General features: G+C 33.2%; 1 protein-coding gene across 2 annotated transcripts in view; it reads left to right on the top strand.

Moving 5' to 3' along the window:
- The window catches only part of LOC129229451 (TBC1 domain family member 25-like), a 62789-nt gene that overhangs the window by 27214 nt on the left and 16887 nt on the right, over positions 1-18688 (top strand). The gene's annotated exons all lie outside the window — the stretch shown is intronic.

Genomic DNA, 18688 nt, shown 5'->3' with positions numbered 1-18688 from the left:
TACAGAGAGAGATCCAGACAGACTTTCAGCTTTACGTAAGCTTTAATTTTTACGATTACGTAAGCTGAACGTAACCTCCAAAAATTTCTTTAAAAAAAGAAGAAAAAGACACTCAGCACCCTGGCAAGGAAATTGGCACAACTAAAAAAAACATTGAAAAAAAAAGAAAAAAAAAACATTGGAAAGTTTCACCGTTTTACACGATAGTAACTTCAAGTGATTTAGGTTCAAAGTAACGTGTAAAAAATTATAATTATTTGTTATTTTCTCGTAAAAAGTTGTAATGTCATGTTTTCTGGTTAGTTTTTGTTGTTTAAATTAATAATGCATCCTAAAAGTTCAAAAATTTTTAAAATTATGAAACTTTGTCGCTCTTAATTATATCAGTTTTACGGCCCCACGCACCAGTTATGTAAGCTAACTTTGCAAATTCAGTGGTCAGAAAGATCATTACAATTAGATATTAAAGCAATAGCTAGTACGCTTTTCCGAAACTTTGGGTTGTGTCACTTTCGTTGTCGCAGTGCGATATGTTTCATCAATTTATACAAAATCCACTGAACCAATTTTCTCAAAATTTGGCGTACACGTTAATTACGTCATCCTCACACATATGATAGCGAATGATCGAGTAACGCTCCTGACGTCAACAACAATGAAACTCGCTCCGCGGCCTGATAATTTGATAATATATTTGGTAATGTTTGACATGCAGGGAAATGCTTTACTGTGACGGGGCTGAACTCGATCCGGCAACTTAACAGTTTTACTGGTAAGACTGAGACATTTTAGGAGAATGAAGAAACGAAAAAGTGGTCAGCAATGAACGCTGTCTACTGGAGTACAGGGTTAATCCACTGGAGTTAGGGTTACAATTTCAACCATCTAACTATCACAAAGTAGGCAATTGCTCCGTTCAAATGTTGAAGCAATTTTCACCCGTCATACCTTGACGGGCGATTTTCTAGTTATCTAATAGTTTTGTATATAAAATTTTTTTATACTCCACCTCACAGCTTGTGGTCTTCAAAGGATTAAGGCTTTTTTTTTTTTTTTTTTTTTTTTTTTGTGCGTGTGTGTTGAAAAGGTGGTTTTCTGATTGTGAGAAAATTGCAGAAATTACTATTTATGCAATTTTGACGTTTTCATTAGTTTTTAAACACTATAACAAGCCAGAATTTGTAGTCATTCCTCAAACAACCATCACGAAACACAAAACATTTTAACCAATCAGTAGAAAACCACGAATGTTTTACTGTCAAATTTGTTAAACCATGTCTTCAATTTGGGGACGTTCGAAGGATATCGATTTTTCATTCGATAACGCGCCAATAATAAAATTCAATGATAAAAGAGAAATGCATTTAAATAATCAAAGAATTTTAAAATCTTGAAAATAATCTAGAACCCGCGATAAAGTGTGATAAAAATTATTGCAGCTTTAACTGCACCCGTATCATCGCGTGTCAACAAGCGTGCAAGTTTCGATAGACTGTAATGGAGGCTTCTCATCCTGTTGGTAGTTCATAGCTCCTTATCGTTCTAGAATAAGATAAATTGAAATTTAATAGCGTTTGAGCTCGTGTCACAGATTAGTATAAATTAATAATGATACGCTCAAACAGGTGTCGAAACTTTTACGCAAAGTTCTTAGTTCAGTTCACAAAAAGAAATTTAGAGGTTTACTCAAGTTATAATTCTTTTAAAAAGCTTACTAATACTCAAAAAAAAAAAAAAAAAAACTTATTAACGGATTTAGAAATCTGAATATTAAAAGAAAATTTAGTTTCAATAAGTATTGATAAGCTATGTGAACTATGTTTCACAAGAGAATTTTTTCGGTATCAGTATTTTTCATGCATAGAAAAAAAAATTAGTTTTGTTCAAACTTTCGCACATAATTGTACATTGTAACTTAATCGCTAACACAAAAACGTTCCATTTGCTTCAGAACTTACATCCATACATAAGTTTGAATTCCGTTTAATGTGTAAAAATCCGTTTAAAAAGAAAAGTTGTGCAATATATCCTATACTTCAGCTAATTGAAGAATAAATTTTTGGCTTATTCAAGCAATTTAAATTGTTGTGTAAGTAATAGGGTTTACCTTCTAAGATAGTCTTCAATCATCAAAAGGATGGCATCAAACCAACATAACGTAACTTAATTTTAAGGCGATAAGGGGCTTTCAGATGAGTAAAAATTGGTTCAAAAATAGGTTATTCTTTTATTATATTTCTAAAAACTAGACCTTTAGCTGAACCTTTGAAAAAAGTTTTTTTTTTTTTTGAATCGGCGAAAAATTGGCGAAGTTTTGATACTTTCTTTGGGAGTCACGCTCCTTCTTTTACTATAAAATGCATAAGTAGAAAATGCATGTAATGTTTAAATTTTAATTTTTAACCATTTGAAAGAAATCATAAGACCTAACTTGTGGGGAATTCGTATTAAAAATTAAATTGTTTATTTAACAAATTTGCAACAGTAAAACAGTAAATATTGATTTTTTCAAAACATAATTTTCGGCACGTTAACATTTCAAACTGTTCGTCCAATGAATTGTAATTTAAATTTGCTGAAAATTTTATGGAAAGTACGTAAAAAGGTTGTTAACAATTTGTTGGAAAAGATTTTTCTGTTTGGTTAGCTGTGTTGAATATATTTGCTATATTTTATTAAAGTATGGACATATTCTACCGAAAATGAATAGTTTTTGAATTTTTTCCATTGTTTATCTTTAATACTACATTTTAAAAAAGTACTCCCAACATTTTATTTTGTATTGTCTTATGTATCATATACAGTTAGAATTGTTTAATTTTGATGAAATTTCGGACTTTAAGAGTAATATAAAAAAGCGCTATAAACTGAAAGTTTAAATTTAAAAATAATAAATTTTTAAATAATTTAATGAAATTTACATTTGAGTTAGTACTAGCAACAGGTAACTATGCTGAAAATTTCAAAGAAATTCATTGAGAATTAATGAAAAAAAAAATGATAACCCCTTATCGCCTTAAAATACCTGTAACCGTACTCAACTCAATATTTTTTGGTTGGTTATAGTTTTAATTTCCTTACTGATTTTAGTATTTTCCTACATCAATTTTCATATTTTGCAGTTGCAGTCAAGAATTTGCAATTAGTTGTACAGTTATTTTATTTATCGATTCTAAAAATAGGTTTTTTTTTTCCGATAATATTTTATTGAACTTTTTGGAACTTTATTTTGCTGCAGTATATACGTAACTACAGAAATTATACCATGAAACTTCTGCTTGTTCCAGAACATCAATATATCATTCATAACTAAACACTTAGCTGAATGGCATTTTAAAAACATTTCATCGCTTGCTGGATAGTGTACTGTGCTTTTAAATTTTTAATTATTTCAAATTAATAAGCAATTAAATTTAGTGATTTATACCTGGCAAAGCGTACAAGATTTAATAAATTCAAGTAATAAAGTTTTTAGCTATAAATAATTTAAAGGTGTAGAAAAAGTGACATATTTTTTGGTATCGAATTATTCGTATGTTGGAATTGTTACATTTATGCTTTTAAGTTTGTAGTTTTGCAAGGCTTGTCTTCAATAACCATCGCTTTAAAGGGCAAAAATTAACAAATGAAGCAAAAAAATATTTTGCTCCATCTATTTCAGATAATTTCCCTCCCCCCTCCCCCACCTTCACTGATATATCTGACAGATCTGATTCAGTGTTGACGTAGGTGACTTGTGCCCCCGAAAAGGGGGAAGTCAAAAGAGGTAGAATGAAAAATCTGATACTTTTTCCCTTTTTTTTTCAAAAAATAAAATGCTGTATGATTGGATTTTAACATTACTGATTAAATGACCTCTAACATGTAACTTGACATCAAAATTCTGGATGGATGGCTACTGTAGACTGCCTCTTACAATTGAAGTTTTTAATTTTTGTTTTCGTGAAATAAATCAATGTTCCAAGTTTTCAATCGATCGTTAATAGGGAGCAGTTGCTTCCCTTGCCTCCCCCCCCCCCCCCCAACCCCGTACGAGCCGCCTCAGTCTTCAAAAAGTAAATATCTAGGAGTCCCTATTATGGAATGTTACGACTTGTACCAACTACTTTGCGTCGCAAGGTGTATAATTATTTCGAACTTCACAAAAAATCCCTAAAAAGGAATGAAAGCAAAGCTCAGTGACCGACTTTTATTTTTATTCATTTACTTTTTTCTTTTAATCTCTCGGTCTGAGGTAAGATTTATCCAGTTCAAGCCTATTACATGTTTTTTCCCTTATGTTTTACGCAATCACTTTGTCTTCAGCTAGCCAGAGGAATTAAGAGGGAAAGTGAAAGATTTTTATCACAAAATGCGGGCTATTGCAACTACGACCTGTCGCATACCGCACGTCGAGACGCACGTTTCATTGTGACCAGCCAGAAGGACTTTTGACCTCTTTTTATTAGATGAGCGGGAATTATGTTCTAACGGAGGCACGTGAGGTCACGAACAGTAGAAATTGGTTCTTGTGGGTGTTGAGTAATAATTATTTCGCAAATATATTGTTTTCAATCTTTTTTTTTTCTTTGGGTACTTTTTTGATCTGATATTGTTAGGTCAAATGCGATTTACGTTGCTTTCCAACAAGGTTGATTTACTTCCATTTAAAGAGACTTTTTTTTTCTTATTCTTTGACTAATGTTCCTAGCTGCTGACACTTTTCATCTCTTGTGAAATAAAATGAAGATATTAAACGATACAAGCACTTTGCTTTCAAGTATTGTATTGAACTTCGTGGATCAAAGAAAAACTCGAGTAAAATTTCAAAGGGTATTTAATGATTAAAACGAGAGTGATTGTGTATGTTGGGAAAGTTTTTAAATTAAACTGCTCAAAAGAAACAGGGGAATAGTGAAAAAATATTAGTTAGTGAAAACGGAGTCAGTTGGGGGATTCTTAAGTTTTCCTCAGAACATTGTCGAGATTTTTGTCGAAAACCTCTGTAAAATTGTCTCCTCCTTTCTGCCAAAAACCTCTGTAAAAGTGTCTTCTAAATTCCGCCAAAAACCTCTGTAAAAGTGTCTTCTAAATTCTGCCGAAAACCTCTGTAAAAGTGTCTTCCAAATTCTGCCGAAAACTTCTGTAAAAGTGTCTTCTAAATTCTGCCGAAAACTTCTGTAAAAGTGTCTTCTAAATTCTGCCGAAAACCTCTGCAAAAGTGTCTTCTAAATTCTGCCGAAAACCTCTGTAAAAGTGTCTTCTAAATTCTGCCGAAAACATCTGTAAAAGTGTCTTCTAAATTCTGCCGAAAACATCTGTAAAAGTGTCTTCTAAATTCTGCCGAAAACATCTGTAAAAGCGTCTTTTAAATTCTGCCGAAAACCTCTGTAAAAGTGTCTTCTAAATTCTGCCGGAAACATCTGCAAAAGTGTCTTCTAAATTCTTCCGAAAACCTCTGTAAAAGTGTCTTCTAAATTCTGCCGAAAACCTCTGTAAAAGTGTCTTCTAAATTCTGTCGAGAACATCTGTAAAAGTGTCTTCTAAATTCTGCCGAAAACATCTGTAAAAATGTCTTCTAAAATCTGCCGAAAACCTCTGTAAAAGTGTCTTCTAAATTCTGCCGAAAACCTCTGTAAAAGTGTCTTCTAAATTCTGCTGTAAACTTCTGTAAAAGTGTCTTCTAAATTCTGCTGTAAACTTCTGTAAAAGTGTCTTCTAAATTCTGCCGAACACCTCTGTAAAGGTGTCTTCTAAATTCTGCCGAAAACCCGTATAAAAATGTCTTTACCATTCTGCCGAAAATCTCTGTAAAAGTGTATTTTCCACATCGGTTCGGTACGCTGTAGAAATCTCGCTCCAGAACATTTCAGTGTTCACAAAAGTTATTTCTAGTTACTTTAATAGAGAATTAATTGGTTAATTTTAATTAAAATACGAAACATATAAACTTAAATTACAACTCACAACAATATAAAAAATTTGTGTACTATTATTATTTTACTTCATAGTGTAATTTCTTTTTCGACGATTGTCTAATGTATTATGATATTGCTTTTAAAATATTACGCAGTTATAAAAGTTCTTTTCGCATGATATTTAGTATGTAAAGCTGCCCACCAGGGGGGGGGGTCTTGGTGCCGACTGCGCAATTGAAATTTTAAAGGGTGGAGTTTTAAGCAGTACCTTTTCTCTTCTTTGAGGAGGAGTATTCGATTTGGGGTGGGGGTGCGCCCTTGCTCTTAGGGAGATGGACACCCCTGTAGTATGAATATTAATCCTGAAAGATAAACCAAAATTTACGCAAGATTATAACTTTTAGAGACACGGAGTAATTTACTATAGAATATAAAGTATTTTTTAAACAGTTTCTACTAAAACTTAAATAAGTTAAACTGTGGGAATTTCAACATTATAATCGATAATTCAGTAGTGCTTATGTTCTCTATCCCTTCTTTTATATCTTTGTTGACGAGTGTAAATTAAGCGATAACTTTTTGTTCCTATTGTTTCCATGGAAAGATCTTCCGAATAAAAAGAGTAATAATAACATGATTGGAAAAGGGAAAGAAAATTGGGTAATCATTTTCGGATGCGTATTTGTCTACAATCAATTTTAATTGTAGATTAGGGAATACCTTTCGCTTTGTTTTTTTTTTTGACTTAATCATCCTTCGAGCTTTTCTCGAAGCTTTTGCTGTATCTATGCGGTATTTTGAGAAGATTTTAATGATTCAGAATCCTGAAAACTTCGTTAATTATCGCCAATTTTTTTGACGTCACAAGACGCTCATCTTTTTCGGCATTGCCTATGTTGCCAAAATTGAGCGATTATTGATTGCTATTTAACGACCGCGACAGAATCTCTGATATTCGATTATCATCGTTTCCGAAATTTTAAGTGTTTTTTCTGAAAGAGTATGCTTAAAAACATTGGATTTGACCATTTTTAAATAATTTGAAAAAGTGTAGTATTTTTAACAGTTATTTTAATCGGTGCACACATTCAATTTTATTTTTTACGCTTTTGCACATGACATCATAAGTGATGGAATGCCATTCACTGATGCCATTAGCGCAGGGCGCAATATTTAATTATCTTCTTTACTCATATGTAGTGGCAACGGTATGGTTGATAGCAAGCGTACAGTGCAATATTTAATTCGCTTCTGAATTCTCATAACCTAGAAACGCGGTAGACAGCAAGCGTAAACATTCAGTGCACCAGTGGATTGCGCGCCAAAGTACATCACTTGTGACGCCATCAAGACCATGCCTTATTTTAGAAACCTGTCATTAAAAAAAAAATTAAAAGTTAAACGTTGGGAAAATGAAAGTATTTTCTGGGTCCATGTTATTCTTTTGCTCACTCGATCAACTCCAGTGACTAAAAGTAGTACTTTTGACTGAAGGAAACAACCCAATTACAAATCTTGGGAGCTTCGTTTATTATTGAAAATTTTTTTGACATTACAAAATTTCGCGCTAATGTTAATGTTGTGTGCCTATGTAGCCAAAATTGAGCTATTATTGCTCAAAATTTAGCCACCGCGCCAGGATCTCAGTTATCCGAATGTTCCCTAGTAGTTTCATTGTGCAATCGTCATTTCGTTACCAATTTGATCGAACTGAAGTCTTGAGCAATCACGATTGCTCATTGTTTTCACTTGACAGTTTTGAATTCCTATGATTTTATTTTCCCCCCGCCTCCCTCTTCAGCACCACCGTCAGCCGAACGCCTCACGATGCTGCTCCTCTAGCGAAAACCGTCTCCAGGTTGCGTCACTTACTTTCCTACACAACATACACCTGCACACACACACGTACACCTAAACACACAAACACATACATACATACACAAACACATACACAGAAACACACACACACACCTACACATAAACATACTCCCGCCCCACAAAAACACTTAGCTACCCACATAAACACACATGCCTACAAACACATACACATACCCCCCACATAAACACATGCCTACAAACACATACACATACCCCCCACACACAAACACACACACGTCTACATACACACACACACACACTCGTGATTGCGAAAAACATAATTTGAATTCAAGATGTCAAAGTTCAAATTATTTTTTTTTATTATTAGAATTATTTTTAATTGTGCTGCATGAGTTGTTAACTTGTCACTACAAGCTACATTTCGGTAAATAAATCCGAAACTTCAGTTATTGAGAATTTCGTTTAAGTATCAATTCAACTGAATGTTGAATTATGATAATTAAGAACAAAAACTGCTAATCAATGAATTTATAATAAATAACTCAATTGAAAAATAACTGTATATTAATCCCGCATTTCTAATTTTATTTCACAAGAAGTATTTGCCCTCTTCCGAACAAAAATTTTCAACTAAAGTGAAACTCAATTTCGCCAAATTTATAGTTACCCAGTTGTGCTCATCTCACAAAATAGAAAAATATTGATATTGAGTAGAATTTCGGGTGGAACGCTGAATAAAAACTTAACCTATACTGTATTTATGTTTGACTTTGCGTTACTTTCTTATCTACAAAGTGTTTCAAAATAAAAACTTACAGTATTTATGTTTGACTTTGCGTTACAGTCCTATGTGCTAAGTGTTTCAAGCTGCAGCATAAAAAAAACTTAACCTATACTTATACAGTATTGATGTTTGACTTTGCTTTAGTCTCATCTACAAAGTGTTTTAAACTGCAACATAATAAAACTTAACCTATACAGCATTTATGTTTTTGTTTACGTTATAGTCTTTTGCTCCAAATGTTTCAAGCTGCGGCATAAAAAACTTAACCTATACTTATGCAGTATTTTTGTTTGACATTGCGTTAGTCTTATATACACATTGTTTTATACCGCAAAATTAAAAACTTAACCTATACAGCATTTATGTTTAGCTTTGCGTTACAGTCTTTTCAAAATCAAAACTTAATCAATGCAATATTCATGTTTGACCTTGCGTTAGTCTTGTGTACCAAATGTTTCGAGCTGCAGCATAGATAAACTTGAACTTACACAATGTTTATGCTTGACTTAGTGTTATAATAGTCTCATATATAAAATATTTCTAACTGCAGCATAATAACCTATACAATATTTATGTTTGATTTTGCGGTAGTCTTATCTACAAAGTGTTTCAAGCTGCAGTATATAGAAAAAAAAAACTACACGAAGATGTTTTGATACCCTTTTACTTCTGAAATTCTAGAGAGTTAAATGACCTCCAAAAAACAAAACCAAAAGCAGTCCCGGAAGACATTCCGGCAATAAAATGTGTTCTAACTTGACAAGTATTCGGTGTCTTCAAGTTCAGATTAGAATTCTGAGCTACTCCAGGAGCAATAACCGTGTGTGATGTTGTAAACAGGTTTCACAATCTCGCTTCATTGTTTTTAAACTCGGCTCAGAAATAACAGATGGAAGACTTACTGGGTGGACTAATATTTGATTTAGACAGAGTAAATTGCGGAAATGTCTTCTCGAGAAAGATGCCCTTCGATAGTTGTGTTTTGGGGGTAATTATGTTCGAAGACTCTTGTGTTGACAGTATGACGGATGCGGCTACTTCAGCAGTAGGAAAGTTTTGAGTGATACAGGAAAAATAATTGTTAACTTAATTGCATTGTAACCTATTTTCAGTAACAATTGGTTTGACAAAAAAAAAATGTTTGCAATGGAAGACCTCGGTATACGAAGAGGATAGCTCCACTTTTCAAAAACTTTCTAGAGTCACAAAAAAAAGTTTTGCCAAGTTTTTGGTCTTTGTATTTAATAGTATGCTTGAGTTTGCCTCAATGAAGCCAAATTTAAACGATATTTTTATCCTGTGAATAACTCTGTGCTGTGTATTGGATTTGCCCCGTTCTTGCTCTAATCTAAAGGGCTGTGTGTGTGTTCCGAATACAAATCCACAGTTTTGGTCGGATTTTTGCCGAATTTGGAACCTTTTGACGCTGAGGAATTCACATGATGTGCTTTCACCAGACCCCCTCCCCTCCCACTATAGATAATCTGTGAAACGGAATGTATACGCCTATTGATAACAATGACTGATCTTTAGGAATTAAAAAAAAAAGAAAAAAAAACAGAGGTAAAATATTTATTTTAAGTCATAAAATTGTCATTTTCTACACGTTCGCGGGAAATTTTACGATATTTTTTTTTCTTTTTTTTTTTTAAATATGCGTTACTTGACACAACTTTATTTTCGAGATCGACAGTGCAACGCCGGGAAAAAAAATCTAGTTACGCTTCACAATCCGAATAAATCTTTAATTTTTAATAATCTAAATAATATTTTGTCCTAATACGAAAACAGTACCGAGTCTTATGATAAAAAATAATTTAGTTTCTAAATAGCATAGCAAAATCGGTAAGATTTTTCTTCACTTTCTCCTGGAATGTTGCTTTTTATCTATAACTTTTTTTTTAAATATCTAATGGAATATTGGTTGGAGAGGTCTGGTTCTTGCACAGAACGAAAGATGATATTTTTCTTTATGTATTTCAATATAAAATACAAAACAGGTAGAAAGTGACAGCTGTCCCGTCTTTCTTCGAATCTTTCTAGTGTGAATCTCTTTTTTGATGCGTGAACTATATTTCCTTAGCCCCAAAAACTACATAAGAAAAGTTTAATAAAACTGAATATTTCATTAAAATATTGCTTTATGCTTTGTGGGGGGTAACTGATAAAGTATGAGCTGCAGCACACCAGTTTAAGAGTAAATTTAATAGTTTTGTGAATGTATTTTCTATACCTGTTGTCATTTCTAAAAATTTTCATCAAATAAACAAAAATTGAAGCGTAATGTAATATGGCACTTGTTTCGGTTGTAATATTAAACGTTTTAACTAAAGGCTAAATTTTCTTCTGAACATAGGATATTAAAACACGTACGATTTTGTTTTTTTAAATAGATTGACAGAGTTGCACCTACCAGGGCTACTAGTACTATCTCTTGCCCCCCCCCCCCCCCCAAAAAAAAAGAGGTTTACCTACTATTTGTACTGGTTGTCTCTAAATTTTTAGTTTCAGCTTTTTGCATCCCTTCGCTTCTCATTGCCTCATATATTGTCTTCTTAATGGCTTCCGGTAATGATAACAATTGTCGACTTATGCAATGGTGTGATTTTATGTATTTTGAAAGAATGTATTAATAGGATAGCCATACATTCCTTATGTTTGGATTTGCCACCGTATTTTTTCAAACTGTATTGCACTTTATCCCGTTTTCTGTCTTAATATTGAACATGCCGGCTCTGCAAATTTAAGTGTAATGAAACAATATTTCAGTACCGCCCTACTACTATAAATAGAACATGAAGATACTGTGGGAAATTAATGTTTAAAAATTTTGCACAAAACTGTTAACTTTCAGCTTTTATCAACAGAGAAATTTTATAATGTAGTATTTCAACAAGAAATAGAACTAACTACTGTCATTTTACGGTTATTTGCGTTTTTATTGGCGGGACTGCGGTATCGGAGGAAAAATGACCGATTCCGACTCCGGAAATTTTAGAACCTTCAATTCCAACTCCTTTACCTCAAAAAGTCCAACTTCGACCCCGCAAGTATTGCCAAAGTTGCGGATTTTGAGGAAAAATGCAAGGATGCGGATTCGGAAAATGGCAGACTCCGGCAATTTTAGAGCATTCGACTCCGTAAGCAGTGGCTTTGAGAGAAAATGACAGACTTACTCTTAAAATTTTCAACCTTAGACTCCCGATACAAACTCCGACTCCTTTTCTTTAAAAACAATCTGACTCTGACTTCGAATTTTGCAACCTTGGAAAAATGGCCGACTCCGACTCTTGGAATTTTAAGCCTTCAACTTCTGACTCCGACTTCTTAGCCCCAAAATCAATCCGACTCCGCAGCCCTGGTTATTGGTCGAAAGTTAATAGAAGCACATATTTTAAACATTACTCTTAAGACAGAAAACTGAATTCAAATCTACTGTGTCTCTCGAATGCGCACTCCTATAATGTTAGTTTAGCATTGTGCCAGGTCTTTCAAAAAATGTCCCTGTTTGTGGTGATTTTAACGCTATTTAGTTTGAAAGATAAAATGGACTAATTTTCTGTGGTTTTAAAGCTTCGTCAGAAACTCAATATCACGTGTCTGCCTCACGTTGCTCAAAAACAGCTGGAGGAATTGAAACACGAGTCTTTAAGGCGACCACGACTTTCAAGGTGAATTGACAGTTGGATCGTTAAAGGTGAAATAATTGGTATTTTATTTATTTTTGTCTCACTTTTCAATCAAAATTCTTGACTTTTTCCAACTTCAAACGTTTTTCCGTCATTGATTATGTAAGATTGAGCATTGAACATTCATTTCACCCTAGGAATGGAGACATGGCAGAGCGGGAAAAATAAAAATGTTTTGAGTTAGACAAATTTTTTCTGTGTCACTAAAGCTGAGTTTGAGTGTTGTTAGATCGCTTTCTGGCCAGGTGAATTTGCAAACAATAAAATCGTAGGACTTGAACTAATTGTCGCTAAATTTAGCATTTGAACTATACGAAATGCTATGAAATACTTTCAAAATATTTTTTTAGCTTTGAATGGCCTTGGATACTTTGCTTGCAAAATTTAATAAATATAAATAACGGCTTGAGGAAAAGTTAGTCAGTTAACATTGAAATTGTTCAACCATTCCATGTTGATCCTTTTTTTTTTAATTTTCTGCTTTTCTGTGTAAAGCATCACTTAGTGGCAATTTTTCAGTTTTACTTTTTTTCACCTCTTGAGCGCTGCTTAAGTATGGTCCAAAAACCTAATTAGGGTCCATATACCCAGCAAATAATGCAGTCCGTAAATCACACTATCAGTTTGCCTATGGTGAATGGATTGTTTCCACAAACCTACAAGATGCTGTTTTTGAGGGAAGTTTAAATGTAACTATCCTGTATGTACGGACGCTAAAGAAAAGAAAAAATAAATTTAAAATATGAATAGACAAAGTCATTTATCTGAAATCACTTATCCCACTTCACTTCAAAGCAACGAAGGGCTGATCCGAATTGCTATAATTTATCCCCCTCCCCTACCCGTAACACAAATGTTTGCCAAAAATGAAATTTTTAAACATTTTAAAATGTATTTTTAAAAACTTAGTTGATCAGTAAGGGTATAAATGTGTCATGGCTTTTTATGGTATAAAAGGATTTCGTGTTATAACGCAGTTTACGTCTTGGTGTTCTTGATTCCTTTCAATATATATTAGACTTTAATAAAAGTTTAATAGTGATGTACTGAAACTACAGTCGGATCTCGATATCAAGTTCTTTGGGACTTCGTGAAAGTCACATTGTAAGCGGAGAACCTTTATAACTGATTTATACACATTTGGTAATGAATAAGTATGTTTATAAAAAAAAAAATTACTAATTCTTTGTAAAATTTAATATGAACAAAACTATCAGTTTTTTTTTTTGGATATATTTTTCAATTGGATTGAACCAAATAAAATTAATGGAATTAATAAGAAATAATGAATTTTTTCCTTTCTTTTTTCAAATTTTTATTTCGAATAAATTTGAATATACTTTAGCTCAAGGAAACTAAAATGCTACTTATCTCACTTAAAATAATCCTATATACAGGTCTGTCGCGACTTTGGTTTCAGTTTTTTTGTAAACGTTTTCTATCTAAGCGCTACCACTGGGCTCCTGTGCTTCAGTTCCCGTATGGCTCCTGAAGAATGTCTTAAGGGCCATTCATTAATTACGTAAGGGTCCCGAGGGGGGTTGAAAAATCTCTACATACCCTCATTTTCGAAGGGGGTGTATACCCATCCTTATACGTAATATTTTCCAAGTCGATATTTTATACTGGAAATCGCGCGTTCAAGTGGTTTGGCAGTTATCATATTTAATTTCCGTGTAGAAGGTAAAAAACATATTAGGATGAGCTGTTTGTTACTTGTTTTACAAAGAATGAATAGTGTAAAATGCAGTAAAAAAATCGTACTATGTATGGCATGTTTTATTTTTACTTAGTATAGCATCATAGAATACGTATATTTGAAAAATAAAAATCTTTGATCAACGTCAACTGGAAGTTTTAGTGTAACTGATGCTTTTCTAACAACATTTTATTATTTTGAAAAACGAAATAGAAGCTTATGTTTGAGTTGAGGGGGGAGGGGTTTGAAAAATCTTACTAACCCTTACATGGGAGTAGGGGGGTCAAAAACTGCCAAAATCGTCCTAACGTAATTAATGAATGGCCCCTTAAAACATTCAAAGCCTCTGCTTGTGTTATCACGTCGTTATTCACTTCTACTGAAAGAAGAAATTTACTGATAAAGGGCTAAATAAGAAAAATTAGAAAAAAAAAAATCCTTGAGTAGGACAAGTGACTCAGTCAGCAGGGACTTTAGGGATGTGACCTATTATATGCTAGTTACCTTTTTTGAGGCTTAACTGTATTTATTCTACGATAGTTGAGATAGGTAATTAAGTAATTCGCAACTCCAATAAACTATAGGGGGCGCTGCAGCCACTGTCTAATGGCGGACGAAAAAGGTAAAACAAACACACGGCGCAACTTATAACTTGCTTTGACGCTTAGTGAATGACAGTAATTTTTCATCGTGTTTGTGGGAAGCTTTCTTTTCTATTCTTCTAAAATTACGTTACATCACAAACTGTCTGAAGCCTGTAATTTACCCCAAAGAAAACACGTGGAATGCAATGTTTTACCTTTTTCTTTAGTGTTGTTAATGTCCCCAGGTAGCGTATTCGAGCTCTGGAGTTGCGAATATATCAGTGGCGTACATAGCATGAGTGACAACCGGGGCGGTAATTTGTGGTGTCACCCCCCCTCCTCCTACAAACGCAAAAGAAAAAAAAATATGCAAGCATGAAAACTTGAAATTCATGCAATTTTCAGAAACAACTACATTTGTCTTATCACGAAATTTTAAGTGGGCTAATGTACAAAAAGCAAATAAAGGTGAGGATTCCGGGGGGAATCAAACACCCGAAAATTTTTCAAATTTGTAGTCTTAAAAAAATGCATTTTAGCTTCATATTTTTCACGAACTTGCAATTCCACTTTGGGTTTCACCCCCCAGACGGGCGACACTCCCCGCCCCTCGTAGCAACGCCACTGAATATATTACTTCAAATTATAACCAATTAATAAAAATTCACCCAATATCGTCAAGTTCAGTAATCAACTAGATTGCTTTCATTCTTCCCATTGCATGAACGAGTTATCGAACATTTTTTACTTATTTGTTCATGATTAGGTTTTTTCATAAAAACTATTACACAATGTGTGAAACTTAGATATACGTTCAAAAATGTTTTGCATATTGGTGGAGGGCGATAGTGAAACCTCAACCCCATTTTATTATTTTATCGAACACGCGTCGATTAAATGATCAACTGCACTTTGCTACGGATCGGGAAAAACTAAAAGTTGGGAAAGAGTTTTAACCTAGTTAACTATTATCTTAAATAATAAAAAATGTCTGGAGGACGCTTGAAAATGGTTCATAGTTACAAGTAGTCATACTATTTAACGTTATTTGATGAGTAAAAGCTCAACAATTTAAAAACTATTGCAGTTTCTATATTTATGTTAAAATAATTGGTTAAAAAGAGCACATCATAAGTGTTATCACATTATAAAACTCTTTATGTGTATTTGCTGTACATGCGCTCTGATATGAAACAGTTTTTTAATTGATCAGTAATAAATTGCATTTTACGAATATACTTTTAATGTTTCTTATTTTGAACATATCGTAAAATTTACTGTTAACACACCTCACCAGTCAAAGGGTTATCTTACATCCACGAAGAATTAGCCTTTTACATTCAAGCATTTTGTAATATTTGCAACTAGCGGTACCTGCACGGCTTTGCCTGTAGTAGAAAGTTAAAATATCATTTGGTTCGCCTGTATATTTACAAATAATGGATGATGAATTTCTCGCCAATTTGCTATGGTAATTTGCTTGTCCATGTTATGGTAATTCGCTTGTCCATGTTATGTTAATTTGATTGTCCATGTTGTGGTAATTTGCTTGTCCATGTTATGGTAATTTGATTGTCCATGTTGTAGTAATTTGATTGTCCATGTTGTGGTAATTTGATTGTCCATGTTGTGGTAATTTGCTTGTTCATGTTGTGGTAATTTGATTGTTCATGTTGTGGTAATTTGCTCGTGCATGTTATGGTAATTCGCTCGGTAAAGTGGGCTTAACGTTGAAACAGAAAAAGAATAAAATCGAATTTCCCAAAAATCTCTTTGAGGTGCTCACCCCATGCTACGAACTATTTTTGTGTCAAATTTCATGAAAATCGGCACAACGGTCCAGGCGCTATGTGCGTGACAGAGATATCCAGACATACAGACTTTCAGCTTTATTATTATTATTCAAGAAGATAAAGATGATGACTTCATGACTTTATATATATTTGCATATCACTTACGCTATTGTTTTTGTTGTCTTTGAATGACTAATAAAAACATTAACATTTTCCTGCTTTAATCGCCAAATTATGTAAAGTGCACAAAAAACATGTTGTGTTATATACACCTACTTCTCTACTAACGAAAAGAAAAGAGAAACGCCTACCTCCGAGTTAAGGGTTAAACATCTGAAAGGAAAATTGTGGACATCTTTGTCTCAACATAAGTTTTTAAATTATATTTACGATACATATTTATGTAGTCTTATCTGTTCATAATAGGGAATGGTTACATTTTATTTGTTAATATTATTGCACCTACTTAACTGAGTAAAAAATAGTTTTATATAATTTTTAAGTTGTTCGAACACGTTGAAATGACTGGTCTTGACAATTTTACAAATTCATTTTATGAATTTATTGGATTAATCATTCCTTTAGATTTACAAAACTGGTCACTTTTCACTTGTACGTTCATTAGCAGCTAGTTATTGGCTTGTGTATGTGCATAACCTATGGCAAAAAGCTGAAAAATTAAATGCAGTTTTCTCGAGATGAATTTTATGTTAAATTTGCTTACTTCAAAAATGATAACTCAAAATATTTTAATCGGATTTTTCTGAAGCTTTGCCGACTTTTTCTCTGTTCTGTTAGCTAGGGAATATACCAAAATGTATCATAACGGCAATATTTTAGTAGTTCTGGTCTGTTTTTAAAATACGTGCGTAATAAATTTGCCGAAAATCTTAACAAGAAAAAGGTTTTAGTTAGCTCTGAAATTTTTTATTTCCAGCATATCATTAAAATTTTTGGTATATGCCTTAGATGAGAATCAATAAGTTATTTTTAGCGGTAATTTTAATCAAATTCGTTTTAAAATGTATTCATATCATTTTTGGAATTTTTCAAAATTGTCATAAACATGCAACTAATATTTACAAGTTTTATTAAAAATTGTGGAAGAGCATTTTAAAATGCTAGTTAAATATTTATTTTGAGTAAAACTTCATTAGAAAAGGTAATGTCCCTAAACACAGTTTTTCTGAAAAAGGGTTCCGAAAAGTGTCCGGACACCTTGATGCAGAAAACTTTGCTTTTGGAGAGCCTTTTTTGTAAAACTGTTTTCGGAAAGCCTGTTTTTTTAATTTTAAGCCACAGAGCAAAAAAAAAAAAAAAAAAAAAAAAAATAGGGAAAAAGTCGCCAACATAGAACTTTTGCTTTGAGAAGCTTCAAAGTCCATGTATTTCACAAGACGTACAAATACTGCTACAAGATCAAGATGATCGTCAAAAATCCTCCGAACAAAAACTGAGGGGCCACAGTTTTATCACGATAGTTCTTTAACCTGAAAGGAAAGGTGATAACATTACGCAATTTAATATCTCATTTTTCTTATCTGTTTGATGCATTAGTGATAGTTAAATTCATTGCCATTTAAAGACGCTGGTTTACAACTCATTTACTGACGTCAAGATACAATTTCTAGTACCGATTACATCAATCCAAAATTAGAAATATCAGAAATAGTTTTCATCTCAACTTATGCTTTTACCTCCGTGATAAACTCTCGTGTGTTGGCTGGGCAGATTTACAAGTAAAGGAAATTAATGATGCCGATGATTTTCCGCAGTAGATGGAATTGCTCCCCTTCTTCATGAGGAAGGGCATTGGAATTGGAAGAGGCAACAGAAAATTTGCCGTGTAATATAGTGTGGAGGATACTCGGTAGAATCTCACGGCATTTCAACACTTAAGATCATATGGTGTAAAAATGTTTTTTTGCTATTTTGGTCATACTTATGTTTTTGGACGAAAATATCTCATTTTATAATTTTTATTACTAGTTTCTATTCGAGCTGCCGAGAGCCAAATCGGACTTCTTGTCAGTTTGGTCGTCGGACCCTATAGGCTGTCCCCATCCCCTCGCTATTAAAGTAAAAGAACTGTTCTTAGTTCAAAAATAAAGGTCGATAGAAAAATGATAGTACCGATCAGTTCACGTGTTTAAAGAAGGAAGAACTGACTTAATAAGTTTGTGAGTGTTATACTTTTCCATGTTATCCTTTGATAAAAATTAAATTGAAGCTTTGAACTGGAAGGAGGGAATCTACTGAGGCCAGCCAGCAGTATTGATTTTTGAGACCGTGTCCCTTTTGTTGTACAAAATGTCATTAATAATGAAGTTAAAACTCAACTGCCCAGTTTTTAAAAAAAATAGCTTTAAGGACGCCATTCACCTAACTTGCCCTCCACCCCTG

The sequence above is a fragment of the Uloborus diversus genome, chromosome 9 (genome assembly GCF_026930045.1).
Source record: "Uloborus diversus isolate 005 chromosome 9, Udiv.v.3.1, whole genome shotgun sequence".
Lineage (NCBI taxonomy): Eukaryota > Metazoa > Arthropoda > Arachnida > Araneae > Uloboridae > Uloborus > Uloborus diversus.
The sequence above is the reverse complement of the archived record's forward strand: the minus strand, read 5'-3'. Positions and strand labels throughout refer to the sequence as shown.